Raw genomic sequence first — 21420 nt, forward strand, 5'->3', positions numbered from 1 at the left:
TCTCCCCATAGCTTTGTGTCATCTGCAAACTTGGACAGAGTACACTTCACTCCCTCGTCCAAGTCGCTGATGAAGACATTAAAGAGTATCGGGCCAAGGACCGAGCCCTGCAGGACCCCACTGCCCACACCCTTCCAGGTCGAAACTGACCCATCCACCACGACTGTCTGGGTGCGACCCTCTAGCCAATTCGCCACCCACCGGACTGTGTAGTCATCCAAGTCACAGCCTCTTAACTTGTTCACCAGTATGGGGTGGGATACCGTATCGAAGGCCTTCCTGAAGTCTAAGTATACGACATCCACCCCTACTCCTGTGTCCAGGTGTTTTGTAACCTGGTTATAAAAAGAGACTAGATTAGTCAGGCACGATCTGCCTGCTACGAACCCATGCTGGTTTCCCCTCAGCATAATTTGTCCTGCCGGGCTCTCGCAAATGTGAGCCTTGATAATTCTTTCAAAGCCTTTGCCTAGGATGGAGGTGAGACTGCCTGACCTATAGTTGCCTGGGTCTTCCTTCCTCCTCTTCTTGGAAATGGGGACCACGTTGGCCCTTTTCCAGTCCTCCAGGACCTGGCCCGTGCGCCATGAGTGTTCAAATATTCCTGCCAGTGGTTGCGCAATGACGTCAGCCAGTGCCTTCAGTACCCTCGGATGGAGCTCATCTGGGCCTGCCGACTTAAAGGCATCCAGTTCTTCCAAGTGACTCTGCACCCTCTCAGGGTCTACGCATGGAAGTCTGGCACCTTGCTGCTGCCTCTCTACAACCCCAGTGAGAGACTTGTCGTGCCCCTCTCTGAGATAAACCAGGTTTATCTCAAACTGGTTTCTGCCATTTTCAAACTGATTTATGAGCACTGAGCATCTGTTCTGTTACAGATTTAAACCAGTTTCTGATCACTTAAACCAGTTGATGTGTAACGTCTGTCCCTAGCCTTGAAGTTTGAGTCAGTTTTTTCTTTTATCTCAAATAGTTCACCAACCCCACATGTGAATAGCTGCTGTGAGGGGCTTCCTCATCCCCATCCTTCTGTCTTCCTCCGCAATAGGTTCTCCAACTTTCCTAGCAACTTGGCCCAATGTATGTCCCCTCTTATCCCTTACTCTCTCTCTTCTTCAGCTGTCACCAGAAACCAGAAATAATGTTTAGATTTCATGCTCAATATTCTTGATGAAAGTCTAACATCAAAACCTCAGCAGGGTGTCTGAAGAAATGTAAGTGAGGATATCAGAGGAAGCTATTTCTACAGAGCTAAAGAAATCAACAAAGGCTGTTTTTGGTGATTTTTTTCCTGAGGAATAAGTAGGAATAATAAGTTTAGTCTTGTTTTTTTATTATTATCTCCCTTCTTGATATCAATCTCTGCTTTTCATTATAATAAATATTGATTTAGGCCGTTAGAAAACAACTTCTTCTATCTCCTTATCTTTTCGCAGGCACACCAGTGAGGGCATTAGATAGTGAGATTTTATTATCTCCTAGAACACCTGTTATGCCACTTTACTATCTTTTACAACAGGATTCATACTGCGGACGCAGCAGGGGAACTGGCCTTTCTTGTGATATTATTTCTTTTTTCTTTCTTTTCTCTTCTTTTCCTGATTGCAAAAGGTGCTAGATTGACAGCCTGGTGGATTGAAGTCCTCTATTTTTCCATAGGAAAGGCACAGCAGAGGTACATAAACCTGTAACCCTTTCTCTTTTCTAGCCACCACCACAGCCACTCTGGAACCACTCCAATGGGGCCAAGTTGCCATTTTGGTTAACTCAGAATGACCTAGGTACTGGAGTTAGGTAAAACAATCCGTCTCCCCTCTGATTCTTAGGTGAGCCGGAAGCAAGGGAGGAGCTAAGGTGGATTTCACCTTTAAGGATACATCCAGGAGCTCTGTCCCAAACAGTCTTGAGTAAAGCCTTATATGTTTGGGGGTTTGGTTAAAAGACAACCCTGAAGTCTGCATTCATCTCATAGCTACCCTAACTTGATGAGTGCTATGTACCCTACAGGGTGAGCCCATATTTCTTATCAGTCATGTTGCATTTGTTCAGTGCTATACATGAAGTAAAATAAAAAATATCTCTTGTTCCAAAAGACCTCACAGGTGACAAGTTAGATCCAGATGAGAGAGAACCTGCTGGTAAGTGCAGAGGAAAGAAAAGGGTCGGGGATTGGATTGCATGGTCTGCTTTCTGTGGGCAACCCAGGAGAAGCTAATCCTTAGCAGGGGTGTTTTTTAGAAGAAGGAAATGACTTGGGAAGGCAGGAGGGAGAAGACATTGCATGGAAAAAAGATCACTGAGGTGGCAGGGGAAGAAGATTGCATTAAGAGTTTCAGGACAGACTGATGAGTTCAACAGGGTGGACAGTATTCAGTGACCCTTGGCACAGCAAGGGGAATATTAGCTGTCTGTTGCCTTTCTGGATCATCTTCTTGATCCTTGGGGCTGCTCTAAGTTATGGCAACCCAGAAAGGCCCTAGATCACAAGAGTGCAGAGCACTCCACCTGTGCCCTCTTCCCCCCACAATGCCTGGCAAATCCCTCTAGACAGGAGGTAGTGTGTCAGTGCTTGGAGATGACAATGAATAACAACATGTCCTTTGCCATGTCAGGAGAGTTTTCAGCTGCTGAAGCTGCAAAAAGGGGACTCAGCATATGCCAAATGCAGCCCAAATATTTCCAGCACTTTTTCTGGAGCTATCATGAGAGCAGGCTTCATCATGGTCTCTCAGTGCTTCCAATCTCAGTCATGGGGGCAACCTGAAAACACACAGGCAGCACGAAAATGAAAAATCACTTTAGTGAAGCATCAGCAGTATCTGAATGAATGAGGTGAGACAACACAGTCTTAAAGCCCAATTCTTTATTGCCTTCATAGCTATCACTCTAGATGCCTGCCAGCCCTACAGCAAGCCACCCACAGCGCCATCCCAGAAAGAGCACTTGCTTCATTGTCAGTTCCTGCTTTTAACCTCATTCAGACTGCACTTATACTCGGCTGACATGGGGTTGTGGGGGGAACCATCTGCACTGCATTAAAGAAGTGGAGACAGTGTTACCAGCTCGCATGATTTTATCACAGGCCTCTTGATATTCATAAGTTGTCATAAAGCGCCAGCTCCAGGAGTAATGGGATTGTGTAAGACTCTTGGCTTTCAGTTAAATAAAACCCCAAGTTTCCAGCCCTAACTATTACAAAGACTGAAAATATAAAAAAGCAGCTGGTAAATAAAAAAAGATTTAAAATGTATTACGTTTTTAAGACCAGGAATTTCAGAGCCTTACTTATGATTGCTGAACTCTTGGGGTTGGTAATATTGGTGTTAAATGACGTGCCTTTTCCTTTAGGTGCTTTGAGATTCAGTGCACAGGGTTGTGCTTGCACTCACTTTTCATTCGGACTAGGTCGTCTCCCTTTTCCTGCGTTGATATGTGATGAGCGTATCTATATGTCTGTCTGTCCAGAGGCTTTCCACAGGGCCATCACCAAAGCTGCTACTGACTGATGCACTGGAAGTTTCCAGAGGCCTGAGCAGCACAGTTTGGGCTGGTGGTGAAGTTCACGGAGAGTGTTCCTGGCCCTGAAGGAAACCATCTACTGACAGTGCATTAATAAACATCCCAACAGGGAGGCGAAAGGCTCTGCATCCCAGGCCCAAACCCCCTTCTTGTACCGCCCCTGAGAATGAAGCTCATGTGTGAAGCAGACAGGAATGCAGCTGAGCCCCTTTACCCTCCTCAGCCAGAGCGGGAGCAGGATTTGCAAGCTGTTGACACGGACATCCTGTGCAGGCGATGGAGGCTTTTCTATCGAAGAGCAGACACCTCCAGCAGACGCTTTCACTAACAGATTTATTATTACTGGGGAGGAAAATGAATCCATGTGGAGCCTGTGTGCAGAGCCCAAGAAAGAATCTGGCCACTCAGAGGCAGACGGGAATTTCCTGAAAGGTGGATATGGCAAAGCATTAAAAGACAAATAAATAAGAAATGCTTTCCTTTATCCCTTCATTTCAGCCACCCTCTGTCTTGCCTCAGCACTCAGATAATATAGGCTTTGCCATGCTGGCTTAAGCCAGAGCTCCTATGAGTCCAGCGGCCTGTGTGTGATGGTGCCCAGTCCAGATTATGCAGAAAAAATGTAAGAAATCCTGTAATGAATTTCAAGGAGGTAACTTGCCCAGAGGGGACTTTTCTTCCCTATCCTAGATGGAGGCTGGTTCTGACCTGAGGCAGGAGGGTTTATTCCTTCAATATTTTCTCGGTCTTACTGATCCAGCAGTGTCATTACTGTTACTACTCCACCCATAAGAGTACCCTAGTAAGCTTTATTATCATGTTTATTCTAGCCCGGAAGCTTCAGGGAAGTAAATTTGTGCCCCCATAGGGAGGGCAAAGGGCAGCAGGGCTCTGTTACCAACTGGTACCCCCCAGAATCCCACCAAAAGCCAGTGCAGTGCCCAAAACCAGCATAGTGCAGTGCCCAGTATCAGTGCAATGCCCAAAGCGTGCCCCACAGAACACAAACCAAAAGGCCTCATCAGACTGATGGCCATGCTACACCTTAAAGGACCAAGCTCTGCCAACTTGCTGATTCTTGGCCAAGATAAGAATAGCACAGTACAATCATAAATGTGTGAATTAAGCTCTTCTATATGGCAGCTCCTGTCATCCTGAAGGATCCTGAGATCTTTTACACAATTAAAGAACTATTTGTCTATTGTGCTTCTTCCTCGCTCTTAGCCAGCATTGGAGAGTTGCTGCCACAATTATAAAATGAACCTTGGGGTTGTTTTATATAAATCCCACAAGAGCCCCTCTGTGCCGTCAGATGGCTTTCGCCTAAAAGCAGCAGGCAATAGAATGTTCCACCAATCACCACCACCTGAGACAAGAGAGACAAATGCTCATCTAAGGAAAACTTAAGAGCTGTAAAGATTGGTCTGTGAGTGAGACACAGGGGTCGGAGACTGTCTATTGAATTCTCCATAGTTACTGGGTTTTTTTCCTGTATATATTTCTCTTTGTGATCATCTCTGCTCATGCTGCCTCTTCCCTGCCTGCCACATTGTGCCCAGATGTCTCCTTTAGAAGGGGAACTGAAATGTTTTGTTTAAAATAATAGCCTTAAAAACCCCTTCCAAGATCTCCAGTAATTAATCACTCTACATGCAGGCTTCAAACTTGTAAATACATTTGAAAGCAAAATACTTAATATGTAGCTTCTCCTGCACTCACCTGCCATGCTCTGGCTTTGGGAGCATCTCTCCCCTGCCAGAATTTGATTTTACCTCCACCAGCAGCTGGTAGCTCAGATTGGGATGTCCTGACTTAACCAAGGTTCCCAGTAGCTTTAAAGGGACAGTGCAAGTGTAGGTGCAGTTTGTTTGTTTCCATTTCCTCTACCTGATGATACTTGATTGGGGATGCAGAAGGAGATAAGATGAACTGGGTACAGAAGGCTTGATGCCATCAACTGTGATACAGAATGAATTCTCGGCCCAAATGCTGGGACCTAGCCTGACTTTCCCTTGTCATTCTTCAGTCTGTATGTAATGGGCCATTACACCAATGTAAAACAGAAGTAAATCCATTAATTGTCCTGGATTTCCATTAATGTAAAAGAGAGAAATTTGGTCCAGATGTTCTGATTCATTTGCAGGCTGTCTGGACTGTGTGTTTGTGGTTTAGACATAATACTGGTCTCACCATAATCCTATACCAGTGTCAATCTGTTGACTTCTATGGAGTAATTCCCAATTCAAATCAGTGCAAGTGAGATCAGAATCAGGCCCTGTCAGTTTAACCTTTGCAGTTCCTCTCTAAAGCTGATACTGTGAGACTCAGGACCCTGAATTACAGGGAGGAGCCTATCCCCTCCATATAGATGATGATAACACCTACACAGCAGCTCCTGACCACTGCAGAACTGAGTCACCAGGGCGGCTGGGAGACGTAGCTGTTTCTCAGCTTCAAAGCAACAAGCACAAGCCCAGCCCTAACAACAGCTGCATCCCTGCATCTCAAATCAGCCAAGCTCCTCTAATGCTGAGCTTTCCAAACAGTTCCCCTCCGCCCCAGTTTTAATTTATCAGGAGAATTATTAAAACACTCATTTCTCAGCTGTCTAACATTTCAAACTCCTGCTCTAATTCATCTGATAAATATTTACAGAGCTTGACAGAGTCTTCAGCTTACTCGCTTTTGTGCCAAACAACTCCAAACACTCGCTTCCCTTCTCCCGCCCCTTCATGAGGTTAAGTTGGGGAGAGGAGAATTCTCCCCAAATTGATGGCATGGTTGAAAGAGGCTCAATTGCCTGCTTTGGAGTCTACAGTCTTCTGTTTATCCACAGGACATATACACCCTGGGTGGTAAGTAGTTCTGCCAGCCACCTCCTCAATGACTGCTCCCCAAGTCCATATCAATGAGGCCCTGACCCTGTCAGGTAGGGACCATATGCAAGTGAGAAAAGAGAAGTCAATGCCTACACCTGTTCCATCTTTTCTTGGCTATTCTATGGGGCTGTCAGCCAGGAGGTCAGTCTCCGGAGTCAGCTTTGATATCAGCTTCTATGACATGAACACAAGAACTGAAACCGAGAACAAAACTTTCACTTTTCAAATCAAGCCTACCATAAAATATTCCTCCAGTGAATTCACGCCCATGTATTCACTACCTGATTCCTATCCCCAGGCAGAAGGTTGTGGTCTAGGTTTCCCCCTCATGCATTGTGGAATCCCTGTATTATGGAGGATGTGAAGAAGGATGTCTAAAGAGAAAATTAATCCCCCCTTTCCTCCCCACACCTCTCTGGATACTTCTGCGTGGTACTCTTCATGAGCAGGCCATATTTAGGCCATAGCCTCCTGCACTGTGCATGCTTCCTAAGAAAACAAGTCCTCCTCCACCTTATTCCCTGATTCACCAGCTCTCTCGCTTAGCCTCTTCTCAGCAAGCAATGACCGATTTGACCCTCTCAGACTGAATCAGTGTCACCATTTTTACACCATCCATCTGACCCTGCCAGAATCAAATGCACAGGCATTTTGTCTAATGTGGGTCGAATAATTGAGTATGGCTCAACACCACCGGGTCTGTTTGGGTCACAGTGAAAAGAAAGACGTTTATTTATAATTGTTCTTTGTGACCGTTGATCCCCTGTAGGGTACAAAATGCCTTGAACAAGTAAGCACACACTCACGTGCATGCATGCACACATTCTGAGTGTTTTGAACTTTAGATCATGTGGCTTGGAGCTGCCAGTTTGCAGCTTACATGGCAGAGCTACTGAAGAGCAAGAAAGGTCACTCAACTTAGTTTTTATGATTTTTCATCTCCTTTTTCTTCTCTTGACTGATGAAGGCTGTGCTTAAAGCACAGTCCAAGCTCAGTATGCAGTGAGCCATGAGAATGCAAGTCCAGAGAGAAAGGCTCTGGCATGTAGTGAGAATCAGTGCCTGCCAAAATGAGGACACAATGCTGTGAAAGAAACAGTAACTGGCTATAGTGATGCAGAGACTGGAGTTTGCATCACCCTATAGCACTCGTGTGTGGAAATACAGACTTAAGCTGACTGGGAGGGCTGGCTGCATGCCTGCAGACCCTCTATACCTCACTATATTGTCCAGTTGACAGATATTCTCTGGGCCAAATTCTCATCTTGGTTGCATGCTGGCATAGATCTAAACTCCTTTGAAGTTAATAATTTCAGTCTAGATTTCTACTTATGTAAGAGATATGAATCTGGGTCTCTACATCTGCCTGGGGACTTGGATTCATTGATTCTAAAAATGCACTGAGAAGCTGACTCAGATGTTTCATATTACCATGAGAAGACTTATGAATGGTCTAGATGGCACATAACTCCTGGTTGACTAGCATATATGATGAGTGACATTTCTTTTTATCCAGATATTCAAAACACTCAACAAACTTTTCAAACTAAGTACAAGTTAGATAAAGAAGGATTCCTTCTTCCACCACTGCTATGATGCCACCTCTTACAAGGAACATGGCAGCTGTTGGAGGTGTGCTGGGTGTGGAAAGTGCCATTTTCATTAAGAGTGGTGTCACACGTTCAGCTTAACTCTTACTAAGTGCAATTAAAACACAAGCAATTGCATGCTCAAGCAGTTTAGTGTGTGTTAATTGCCCTTGTGGCATTGAAAATTTCCTTTTCAGGTAGGGGTTGAAATGTTCCTTTTCAGGTGGGGGTTATCTCCTAACTTGAATAGGTGACTACATTCCAATGATTTGCAACTCTTACAGGTGAACATGTGACAAGGCCCCTCGTGCTCACAAGTCTGATCCTGGCTGGAATTTCTGCTGTCCCAAGCATATGAGCTGTGTTTTACGCATATTTTTTATGTAGATTCTCCATGAGAATTCACCAACAGCTATTCCAACCAAAAGAAACTGGAAGAGAGAGAAACATTTTTTTTACCAGTATAGAGACATACAAAGCTAAATTAATCACTGGACAATCCCACTGACTTAATTGGATTTACATTATGCCCTCCATGTTTTCCACTGTCTCTCCAAATTAGTACTTCTGAGGGTTAAAATCGTGATTTGGAGTGTTAGCAGAATTCACAGATATTACCGGACAGGGGTCGTGACATGAACGCTTCTAGGTGCTATTGAACGCTATTAGGTGACATGAACGCTATTAGGTGCTGCCAGGGTAAAGAATAATAATTGAATTGAGAAGAACTTTGGGACAAACTTGTCCGCAGATTTCTTTCTTTTCCAAAATGTGCCACACTCCTCAGTCATTCCATATAACTAACATAAAAAATTAGACCAGGTTGGAAAATTTCTTATCAAATGTCATCAAACTATGCTGTTTCATCCAAGCCATAACGTTTCATGGAGCTGGACCAATTGTGCACCTCCATGCACGTTTTCAAGACAAGAGTTGCTGAGTTTTAGGGCTCTATAATCACATAAAAAGGGCAGACAAACTGAAGAAGCAACTTTTTATGATGCATCAAATGGACATTTTCAAGTAATTCCATTTAGCAAACACACACAGAAGGTTTTATTTTAATTTAGGTGTGGAACAAACCAAAATTAGGAAAATCCAAAATTTACGGTGAAACAAAACTGCTGTCCCCCAGACAGCTTTGATAAAGAGATGATGACTGTTCACTAATTTTAAATTCTTACGGTAAACTCACTTCTTTTGCATTTCCTAAAGTATGTTTGTGTGAATGTACTGCAATTAGAAGGTGTCAGATGGATACCTGGATACTGAAGCCCTCGGTTTATCCACAGAAGACTTAGTGGATTGGCAATAATGATGCAAAAGATCAATATGGTCCCCTGAGTCCCTGGCCTCTTTCCTGAGGCAGCCACGACAGTGCTCTGATGAGCCCACTGCCAAGTATGGTGATGATGGCTTTTGTGATATTAATACCCTTCCTCTAGGAACTGTGCTGAGACCTGTAGAAATTCTCCTATGACTCACACTGCAGATCTCTATGATGAGTCTTGCTGTGATCAGTCCTGGTGCTGACGTCAAACTCTACCAAAACAATAATTTGGTGAAAGCAGAATCATTGTTTTGTGGATTTTTTTTGTACGCAGGGTTTGCAGAAATTCCACCCGCGCTTTCATTCCTGGGACTATGCAGTGATGTCTCTGTGGAATTAGTAATAAATCATTTACAGCATTGACAAATGGAAGTGCCAGCCTGGAATTGTACCAGGGGCTGGAGCTGCCAGCCTGCCAGTATACTAGCTGTTCCAAAGCATGGGAGCCAATGGAGTCACGAGGCAATATTCAGGCTTCAGGCTGGAAGCTTTGCAGTCATCATGTTATACTGAGTGTGTGTAAGCCGGAGAGGAAGAGGAGAAATTAAGGAGTATGAATTGCAACACGCACGTACACATTCACTTCCAAATGCTCAGTCCGACTCTGGGAAGCTGGCAAATACAATCAGTCCCTTGTGCATCAGGTCCATGCAGCTGCTTCTGACACCACCAGGGTTGATTCATCTGTGGATCTTCCCCACCCCATGCCAGCTGCTCTCTGGTCGGGGTCTGAAGATCAAAAAGGAGACTGCGGGTCAAGGTGTGGGAGCATCCCTGGCACAAATACAGAATTACTCCTCATTTTGTTGTGGTATCCTTCTGGGTTTGTGTCTGAGCAGACCTCCCCAGTCTTCTGAGAGGCCCAGAGACCTCACTGCTGCTAATCACCAGGCATCCACGAAGGATTTTATCTTGTGAAGGTTCTCACAGCTGTTTCATTGGGACCTATACTCTTTGCCTTTCCCCTATCTCTTGTTAATCCTGTGTACCTTCCTCATCCAAGAAGGCTCCTATCACCAAATTTAGAGGACCAACAAGACTACCTGAGGCCCACCCCAGAGCCACCTCCCTCAGCTCTGCTCCTTTTGAATACAGCTTTCCTCCTCCCCTCCTTCCCACCCCACATCCTGCTGGCAACATCCAGACATACCAAACTAATGGGTCCGTTTTGGCAACCAGTTATTAATCAGACTTGTTGCAAAAATATATATTATTATATCATTTACCATAAATATCCACGCAGGTGTTTGGGGCATTTCAGGGAAAGAACAAAAGAGGGTCTGATATGAGGGTGAGGAAGGGTCATTAGAGTGACCGAGATTCACTTCCAAGAAGTTTGACTAATATTACCTCTAATGTCTGAACATGGAGGTTCACAGTTCTCCAGTCCTTGGGCTACCATGAGACTTACTGCATGCTCTTCTATTCCCATTGCCTTCTAGCTCAGTTACCAGAGTGGATTTTATTGTGCCAGTGCTAACACACACAGCTGCAGACAGGAGACGAGGTGGGGACAAAACATGCTGCCTCCTGCCTGTGTTGTCCTGGGGAACTATCTGTTTTGTCGTCAAAATGTGCCCTTTCATTTTGAACAATTCTCAAGTAGGACCAACTAGATGCAGGTGACAACATGTATGAGACCTTCATCTCACAAATATCCCCCCAGGGTCTAGCTATATCATGCAGAGAAAGAATGTCCATTTGACTCGGATGTTTGTTTCAATGGATTGCACACATGCATGAAATCACTTGTGGCTCTTAGGCAAACAGATCTAGCAATTCCACATGCACCTATCGACACTGTATAGCACAAGATCTGTCTCAGACACAGAGGGTGAACAGAAGTTGCTTGAATTATAATTCATCTTGAACATTAATCTCTCTTTAGTTTATCGTAGATGTTGTCTTCTATTGAATCAGGTTCATTTCTGTGTCTCAAGAGACTTTCACTAACATTCAGGCAGCCACTAAAATGGCACCTGGTACTTTAGTCTGTTGGCATACCAAAGTACCACACACACAGGGTTTTGCTATGCAGGTTTTCAGGAGACTGAACAGATCTACACAGATTTCAATATCACTTTTCAGCCACGCTGCTCCACTGAAGTCAGGGACGGGGAGGAGAGAGGGGCTGATGCAAAGGGAGTGGACAAGGCAATGAAGGGGACAAGGGATGCAATGCAATAATACAAGTAATTAGGGAGAGGTTTTCCAATGGTCCCCCTCTGACTAGCAATAGAAGCTGTGCTCCTCAATCTATTAGGTGCTTTTGATCATCTCGCCCCTACCATTTGAAATAATTTCTAGTGGTAGCCCTAATTATAGTGTTTCTGCAAACAGGAAATCACTTTTGCACTACATTTTCCAGACTCCTTAACAGGAAGTTGGGTTGATGTGCTTTTGAAGTGGGGGGAATGCATGGTGAATTGTTAGCAGCAAACCTTAAGTTTTCTGCGTTCCCTTACAATAAATAAATAAATCCCACATGTGCACAGTACACCAGAGGCTGGGCACTATGGATTTATTTGTTATAGATTATTTTGCATGTCTAAGCCAGAGAAAGACGTGAAAGGTGGAGGGGAGGGGGTGGATACATGGGTTGGAGTGACAGTTATGGGAGGATGGGCTGTAGAAGGGAAGAAAAGAGATGGTAATAAGACTAGCACCAGATGGAAATTTTCTTTTAGGATGATTCTCCAGTGGAAAGTGTCTTCCTTGCAAATTTTTTTTTTTTTGAGAAAAAAATTTAAATGTTGTCAAAAATGTCAATTTTTCTTGAGGAAAATCAAAATGACAGGACCCAGCTGCCTTCCTAGAAGAGTCTTACCTCCTAGGAAAAGTTACCACAAACCCAAATATTCCACTGCATTGCTCCAAACATCTGGAAACAGCCCTTCCCATAAGCAACTTCACATTTTGACTTTTCCTCCTAGTTTGGGATGAAAAAACTGGCCTATTTCAAGATGATGTTTTCCATAGAAAGGGATTTTGATTCTCTTGTCACGTCCAGGTAGGACCCTGCCTCCTGAGAGGAAAGGAGTGCTTAGCCAGAGGCTCTTTGGGCATCCTTACAGGTGCTCCAGAAGGTGTGGCAGGTGGGGGCAGTTGAATTAGCGAGTGCTTTTAATTAAAAGTGCCAGAGCATCACATGTATCAGTGTCCCGGATGCTAATACATGTGATGCCAGAGTCTGCAGGAGCATGTTTATTTCCATGCTCCAGCAGACTCTATTAATCAAGTCTGCTCCGACGCACTGGATTTCCAGCACGTCGGGGCCAGCTCCCTGCACTTGTATAGGAACCCTTTAGGCCTGAGAGTTGATAGGCTGTGTTAGGCTTTTCAGTGATATTTATGTCAATGGCCAAAACACACTAGAGCCCTCCCTTAACCCCACCCAACATTTATGCCATGCACACCAAATGCTGTGCTGAAAGCCACATTTCTGCCTGCAGCAGATTTTTCTAGCTGAGTTAGATGGCCACAGAAAGACAGCTCACTTGCCCCAGCCTAGCTCCTTAGCCTAGGCTGTCCATAGCCAACTGCATTCATAAGAATTAGAAAAATCTCAGATCCAGGTTTCCAACTCTGTGTCACTTCAAAGAAAGGGTACTTAGATCTTCATCTCTGCTTGTAACTGGGCGCATCTACACGTTCATTAAGGCACCATAGTTACGGCACATTTAGTTTAGTACTTCCTTAATGAAATACTACCTGAATGTGCAGTAACTACATTTACTGTGCAGTAGTGCCAGTGCACCAGGGAGGGGAGTTTGTAATGGTTACTGCACAGTAGCCTAATAACACTGTGCAGTAGCTTATTAATATGTTTTTGACCCGCACACTACTGCACAATGTTATTAGGTTACCATGCAGTAAGTATCTGATATAGATGCGCCCACTGAGAAGCATTTAGAGGAAGCACTGCTCCATAATCCTGATTTACTCATTGCTTCTACAGAGTGAGGCTCATCCCACTTGCGCTGGCCCAGGCACCCTGCCTTAGGGGTAAGAAGAGCAGGAGAACATATCCTTCTTCCTTAGCCACTAGTGCTTTGTCCTCATAGGAATGGAATAAAGCAGTCTAGTATGTATTTGCTTACCCCACTTAGCCTCAAGCTCTGCCTCCTTAAGAGAAACTAGCAAGAACCGATCAGCAATGAGGATGTGAAAAAGACAGGGAGGAGGAAGCCTGCCTGAGACAGTTCAGGGAAGAGACAGAAGGAGGAAAAGTCCACAGAGGAAGAAGTAGTTCCATAATCAGATTAGTCTAACGGGAGTCATAACCCTCGTCCCAAAGAGGGGGAGGGGGAGGCGATGGTGGGAAAATTAAAAATGAAACATATTTGTTACTGGAAGCAGAGTTCTGACCTTATAATAAAAGGATTAGAGGGGTTTCCAAGCGGAAATGAGCATGTGGATGTTTGGTCGGGTGTGTGGGGGGAGGTAGGGAGGGGGAGAGAGCTTAATGAGACCACAAGTTCAGGAGGACCTGGATGCTTGCTAGACTCAGAAAGCATCCCTGAACCATTCATGAGGTGCCACTGCCCCCACGTGGCTCCACACTGAAACCTCACTCAGCAAGAGGGACAAGACATTCTTTCAAAGAAAGCCTGTGATGATAGCACAGGCCTTTCAGTTCCTGCTGTCCCAGGGGTGAGTATGGAAATGTCATGTCTTCTTGCCACATCCTGAGGCTTCAGGAAGAACAGTGTTGGTGGTTAAGGGAAGACCCTGAGTTCTTCTGTGCTCCACTTTCTAAGATGGTAAAAGAGAGGGAGAAGATGGCAGAAACTGCAGTGATTCAGTTTGCAAACTGGGGAATGCAGGACAGGCATACATTTAAAGATTCTTGGAGGGAGGTGCTGGGCTTTTTCTGGTCAATATAATTGATTTTTCAAGGAGACTTATTAAAAGTGCTACCCCCCCTCACTCTTCCCATATAAGACACTGAAAAAGCACATGCTAGTCAAGATGATGCATTGAAAAACCTTGCACCCATGCATCATTCTTACAACAATGAGCCTCTCACAGGCACCTGGTGGGTGAGAGGAGTAGATGGAGGATTGGCAAAGGATTGTCACAGTCTGGGGGCATGTCTACGTGAGATGTTTACTGCAGTCGACTAATTAACTCCGCAGTAAACATCTCAGCATCTACATGTGCAGAGCTGTTAGGCTGGAGTAAACTAATAAACTCTGTAGCAGGGTAGTACTTCTACATACAAGTACTATCCTACTGCAAAGTTTTTTACTCTGTAGTAGTGCACATGCAGATGTTGACCCAGCTGAGGCATGAGGGTGCTTCAGTGCAGGGCTGCCTGCTGGCTAGCCCCACACTGAAGTGCCCTCATGCCCCACCCAGCCCCTTACCAGCACATTGAGCCAGCTCAGAGCAGCCCAGGCTGGCAGGCTGACCCCACCACACTCCCTGCTAGTCAGGGATGCTCTGACCTAGCTCAATGTGCTGCGGTTCCAGGCACACATGTAAACACAGGACCTGGGAGCAATAAACTCTAGCACAATAAGTACCAGCGTGTATTTCTTTGTAATAACATGCATGTATAAGTGCACCCTGGGTGTGATCCAGTTTACAAATGATCTTTTCTGTTCTTGCAAAGCCCATGTCCACTTCAGAAGTACTTTAGGATACTAGTGTAAGAACTGAACTCATCAGCACATGAGTAATTTCAGTCTGGTCTGCACAGGTCAAGAATAAAAAGGTGAAGCTACATGTTATACGTAGACCATACTAAACCCATAGAATGTTAAGTGGTATTAAAGTTAGACCGAGTTGGGATCAGTTGCATGTTAATACCATTTCTCGCTTACACTGCTCTGACTTGCCACTACAGGACTGGAGAGCAGGGGTGTGGCTAGGAGCCAGGATACCTGGACTCTCTATCCCTACTCTAAGGAGGTGCGGGGGGCAAGGGAGGGGCTGGGAGCAGTGAATCCTGAGATGTTGAAAGACTGCAAATTTCTTGTTTTATATCTGTGGGACAGATTTAAGATACCCTCACACAAGCTAGGTAGCATGGCCCAGAGTTAAACCGTGCCTGAAGTGGCCTAACTTTAAGCATCTCAGAGGGCACTAAGCATGAGGTAATGAACTTCAATGTGAGGATGCTTGCATTTTAAGTGCCTTTAGTATGGTCTAAGTGTAATGTGTAACTTCACCCAAAGATTCATAGAAACTGAGGGATTGTAAGAGTGAGGAACTGAAACCCTTCCATGGGGCTGACCTGCCTCCTGTGGTCTTACTTTGTCCACCACCTGACTCAGTCAGCCACCTTCACCTCCCAAAAACACCATCAGAATTTGCCGCAGTGCTACTTCATTTCATTGCTAGAAGAACATCTGTTAAAAGGTGACATGAATACAAAAGATGATGTAGTATCATCCTCTCCATCATGCCCCATGACCACTACTTTATAGAGGGCCAAAGGTCTCCATGTAGCTTCTGCAAACATTATCATTTGGGATTCCTTCCCAATAGCATCTCCTGTATCAGCTTTTGCTTTCCTTCTCATCAGTCCCTGAAATCCATGCAGCCTATTCCCACCTCATTTTACTTGTAGTAAGAGCATCCTAGTTGCAGGAGAGCATCCAATGCTCTCCTTTGCTCTTGCACACTGCTCTTTATCCAGTTGCTGGGGAGCATAGGACTAGATCACTAGAACTAAGGGCATTTCTACATATGCTCTGTGACGCGGCACTGAGTGCTTTAATTAGTGAGCTGTGCTAATTAAAAGTGCCTGAGTGTCATGTGTATCAGCGTCCCTGCACTGAAAAAATGGCAGTTGAGGCTTTGAAATAAAACTCATCGAACATGTTTCATTTTAAAGCACCCTACTGCCATTTTTTCAGCTCAGGGATGCACGGGGAAGCTGATACACATGATGTGGAAGTCTGCCAGAGCACATCAATTTCCATGCTCCAGCAGACTCGATTAATTGAATCTGCTCAGACGCACTGAATTTCCAATGCATTAGAGCAGGCTCCCTGCACATCTTTAGGAGCCCTAAGTGCCAGGGTCAAGAACCAGCAGGTTTACTCCAACTATCAAGGCTGGAAATCGCAGAACTCACAAAAATCCCCCAAAATCCAATCCAACATGCAGTGCATCTTGTGTAAAACCTGGGATGGAATATCTGTTTCAGTTGTTCCAAAATCCTTGTCAGGCTCCACAACACAATGACATGCCTGTTAGTTTTGTTTCCTATCTTTCCAATAGACTTCACTCCAGGACTTGCTGTCCAGCTTTCCACTTCTGTCTTCCTTAATCTGCAATTAACTCCAAATAACATACATAACCCACTCACTTATGCTTACATCCTTCACACTTATATCTATCTGTTTGAAAGGCTTGCTTAGCCATGTGATTGACATATAACAAGACAACTGTGGAAACAAAGCCATCAATTGACACGCACACTTTTTAACTGCAGATTGGTATTTGCAGCACTGAAGTGATGTCTCATTACTTTGCTTTAGTGATCTTGTTAAATGTCAATTTAAAGCGCGATTGAGAAAGAAGTGTGCACAAAAATTTATTCTAGATGAGCAAAGTGTGCAGGAAGGGGGAATATGAAATTTGCTTTTCATTCCACCACTGGAATGCTATAGGGAGATATGTAAAAGGCCTTTTCTAGCTGCTAGTCTATCCTCCAAGGGCCAGAGCAAACCCATTTTCTGTACAACAACCTCTAGGGCTTTTCCTGGTCTATATCTAAATGGTTTGGGGTTTCCACCACTTCCCTTGAGATGTTATTCTGAAGTCTAATCTATTTTACTACTCCGTTATATTTTTCATTGTTCATTCAAAATATTTAATTTCTTCTCCTTGCTCCTAATGAGAGTTGGTTTAATAATGGAGCAATTATTTGCAAATAATTATTCAATGACAAAACTTGAAAAAAAAATCATAATTTTTTTTCCCCACTGGTTTTCATCCATGCTATTGTTCAGGGACCTCCCCAAGCCATTCAGTGTTTACACCTTTGGGACATTTAGACATACCCTTCCAGTATGCATATTAACCTCTTCAGAGGCTTATACACACACAGGTGTGTGATGTATGGTGTCTCTTGTGAGCACCACAGAGTAATGCATTCCTTAACCACCCATTGAAGGTCAGCATGGAATAGCTACTCTTCATGTATGTATGATATGTTTCATTCGTGGTGTCTCTGAGGTCGTTAGGCACTGTGGGGAAATGAGCCTTTTCCTCTCACCCCCACTTAGGGCTCTGAGAAGGCTTTTGATCCTCATGAGTCAAGGCAGAGCTGGGAGAGCAAGGGACATGAGTGGAATAGCTTGGCAGGATCAAGACAAAATCAGAGAAGTGCAGAAGCCCGGGTAATCCCAAATAGCAGGAGGCATCACAAGTCTGGTATGAGGTGCATCTGGAGAGCTATGGGGAGACCCAAGGCTGAACCAATTTGGAGACTGTCAGGATTGACAAAGGATAGGGACAAAGAACTAGCATAGCAGGGTATAGAGATGTACTAAGCAGAGCTAGGACATTATTGGCACTTACCCCCTTAACAAAAAGTCATTGTCCACTCACCAGAGGTATATTGTAACTCATTAACATCACTGGGATGCCCACCCCTACTTGTATGGAGAGTGCAGCAAACCCCATTAGGCCTGCCTCACTGATCCTATCCTCAGCCCTTTGTAGCTCTCTCCAACAGGTGCCTTCCCTCCTGTGTTGTTGTAAGCCTTCCCCTTTAAGAGAGGAGCTATCATTGTGTTTCACAGCAGTTGATCATGACACCTTTTAGCAACAGAGTGTCAGTCAAGTGAGTGCTGTAATGATGCAGGGAACAGTGAGTCTGTCTAGAGGTTAATTATGTCCCTGTCATGGAAAAATACCTTCTGGAGAGGACAGAGCAGACAGGATATGAATGCATTGCGATCCCCCTGTATTATAGCACTACCATGTGCTGCCCTTGAGAGGAGAGGGGTCTGTGGAGGCTTCTATTATAAGCCCCTCTTTCAAAGGATTTTATTATATACTTAGTCATAAAACTTTGCCTGGGGCTGAATTGGCAAACAAGGCCTCGGCCCGGAAGCCAAACCCTTTTCATTTTTTAATAACATTTCATGAAAATCCATTTGGCCCTTTGTAACTCGGACAGGTGGGAAAACAATAGAGCTTTCTATTTTCAGCTCCTCTCTCTGACGGGGCTCCTTGCTTGGCGGAGGTGTTTGCGTGGAGCTGGCTGTGGCTATATTGCATGTTGGGAAGTGCTGCACGGTGTTCCCTCCAGGGGCTCCCCTGCAATCCTGGGTGATGCCATTACCTTGCTGAGATCTCATGACCAGGACTGTTTTGCCACAGCCTCACAGTTTTGCAGAATGTATAAGAAATAAAGCACTAAGTCCTTGAGCCCATATCAGACTCTGGGGATTTCTTTTCATATTATGGCTTTGTTTTCTCTGGCTGCATTGGGCAGAACTGCATTTGCCAGCTGCACTAGCCAGTATTTCCCCAGATGTGTCCAGTAGGGCATAAATACAGGCTCTCCTCAAACATGTCCCATGACACCCATAGCACTCAACTCTGGGCCTTCACCTAAGCATGCCAAGCAGTGATACATGTGCTGCATGTTCAGTCAGACTAGATCAGCGGTTTTCAAGCTTTTTGAGCTGAGCCCCCCTTTGAGTTACAATTTTCTTTGCACCCCCAACCCCTCCCCTGTCCCCCTCACCCCAGAGGAGCAGTGCAGCCAGGCACAGGGCACCCCTCATCCTAGCAACTGCTCCAGCTTGGTGGGGCAGGCTCTACCCATGGCAACTCCAGCACCTCCTGGCTTGGCCTTGCTGCAGCTCTAGGCTGCATGGCCCCCATGCCCGGCTCCCAGAGGTGCAGTAGCTTTCTTGCGGAGCCTGCCTGGGGGTCTCTGCCCCTGCATCCCCCCACGAGGCTGCAGCCATGCCAGCTCCTTGCAAACTTCTTGCCCACAACCCCTGCACTGCCCCCCCAACACTTCTTTACCTCCACCCCCAAGGAGGCACACCCCACAGTTTGAAAACCGCTGGACTAGATGCAGGCCTCCAGCTATACACCTGCAAACCTGTTTCCCTCAGAACCCTTCCCTCTGGTGACTGGATTTAGGGACTCACCATTATTCCAGTTAATTAGTAGTAGTATCTTTGTATACTGCAGAAGCTCCCCAAGTGGAGTAGGTGCTGTCCAAACACCAAGATGAACAGTCCCCTCTCCCTGTGTGAAAGGACAGATGGATGAAGGGAGGCAGAAGGCGAACCAGTAGAAGAGCAAAGCGATCAAGCAGGCTATAGGCAATGGACCTGATTCTCTTCCACTTATTAGGTGTCTAAATGGTCCTTAGACAGACAAGGTTCTTTGGGTGAAATGGAGCTGGGGGTAAAGAAGCTGTTTCAGCGCACATGGAAGGAAGGAATTAGCTTAATTTATGTCCAGTCTCATTTCCTTTAACATCTCCCATTTGCTCTTCCAGCAGGAGGTGTTTCAACATCCTTGTGGATTCATCCCATTCCTCATACCATGACACCAGAAGCAAATTCCACACTATTAACAACAGTCATCCTGAGGCAGCAGTTCTTGCTCTGGCTTCCCTGTCTTACCTGCCCTCTTTCATTTTCCCTCACTCTGGGGCTTCCCAGAGGCACAAAAGCCGGCTCAGTCACCAAGAGGATTAAGCAGTCCCCGAGAAACAGTGGAGAGAGACCTACATCTGCCAGGAGGCTGACATAAAGTTCAAAGACGTGTTAGATGGGTCTCTTGGCATCGAGCTTTATTTTTACAGCTTGTACATTAATGCTACCCAAGTTTAAACAATTGCATGGGACCAAAAACTTTGCAGGAAAAGAACATGTCAGGTTTTGTTTAGTGAGCATGCTCAGAGCTCCGCTCGGGTGGATTTCCTGAAAGGCCCAACACAAGAAGAGATTATAGCCACACGCTGAAAGGCAGGGAGGTTCAGATGGGGAGGCAGATGCTATCTGGCCTAAGGCTTCCATTGAACAGTCTTTGCTCTGTGTGTGCAAGAAGTAGAGAGAGAGGATGAGAGGATGGGAATAATGTTTGTGCCTATGTGGGAATGACAGAATAAGTGAGTGAAGGGTCAGCATGAGTGAGAAACAGAGGGGTGGTGTAATGTGTGTGAGGAAGGGAAGGATATAAGAAGTATATAGAAAGAGGATATAATATGTACGTGTCCGTGTATATGTAGGGTGGTGGAATGATATGAAGTGTGAGTGTATTAGGGAATACGGTGGGTGTAGTGTGTGTTTGTGGAGAGAGGATACAAGGAGAGAATAATGCAGAGGATGTGTGAGGGAATAATATGCATATGTGAAAGACAAGTAGCTATAAGGTGTATGTTTGTCAGGTGTGCAAAACTGCATGCATAGGTGCACTGTATGCAAGGGGAATGTCATGCATACAAGAGACATGCAGAAGTTGATTGTAACAGGTGGAAGAACAGTCCAAAGCAACCTGACACTAAATGAAGAGCCAACCGCATACAGGAGGATAAAACCCCCAACAGCATGAATCCTGTCCTCCTGAACATGTTGTACCCACCTCTCTCAGTGTTTCTGTCTCTTTTTAATCTATTGTGACAGTAAGAAGTTAATGAATTGCAAATTGACTGTGCAGTGTATACGTGGGTTGTGTGTGAGTGAGTACAGTTTCTCTGGACCTCTAAAGAATCTAGACAGTTTATAAAGGAATTGTCTGACTGTAACTATCTTGTAACTAAAAATAGGAAGTGATATGGGCATCTTGTAAACTATACAAGCCTCCTTTGATGGTTTCTGGGGACATGCTCAGCTGTGGACAGATTCTAACTGTAAAATAAAAGACTTGGATTCTGGACCAGGAAGGTCAAAGAACAGCAAAGGGATATATCAGCTGCCAAATTCCTCACTGCAGCTACCTGCCAGGGATACCAAAAAGGCAGGGTGACTCTTCATGTCAGGCAAGCAAAATTGCTCAAGAAGGATTTGCCTGAGGTTGGTCTCAATGTAGTCTCATCAGCATTCAGGGAGCACCGTAGGGGCACAATGGAGAACAAAAGCACACAGACACCAGGGTGAGAGGAGAAGGAAGA

The sequence above is a fragment of the Alligator sinensis genome, unplaced genomic scaffold (genome assembly GCF_000455745.1).
Source record: "Alligator sinensis unplaced genomic scaffold, ASM45574v1 scaffold809_1, whole genome shotgun sequence".
NCBI lineage: Eukaryota > Metazoa > Chordata > Crocodylia > Alligatoridae > Alligator > Alligator sinensis.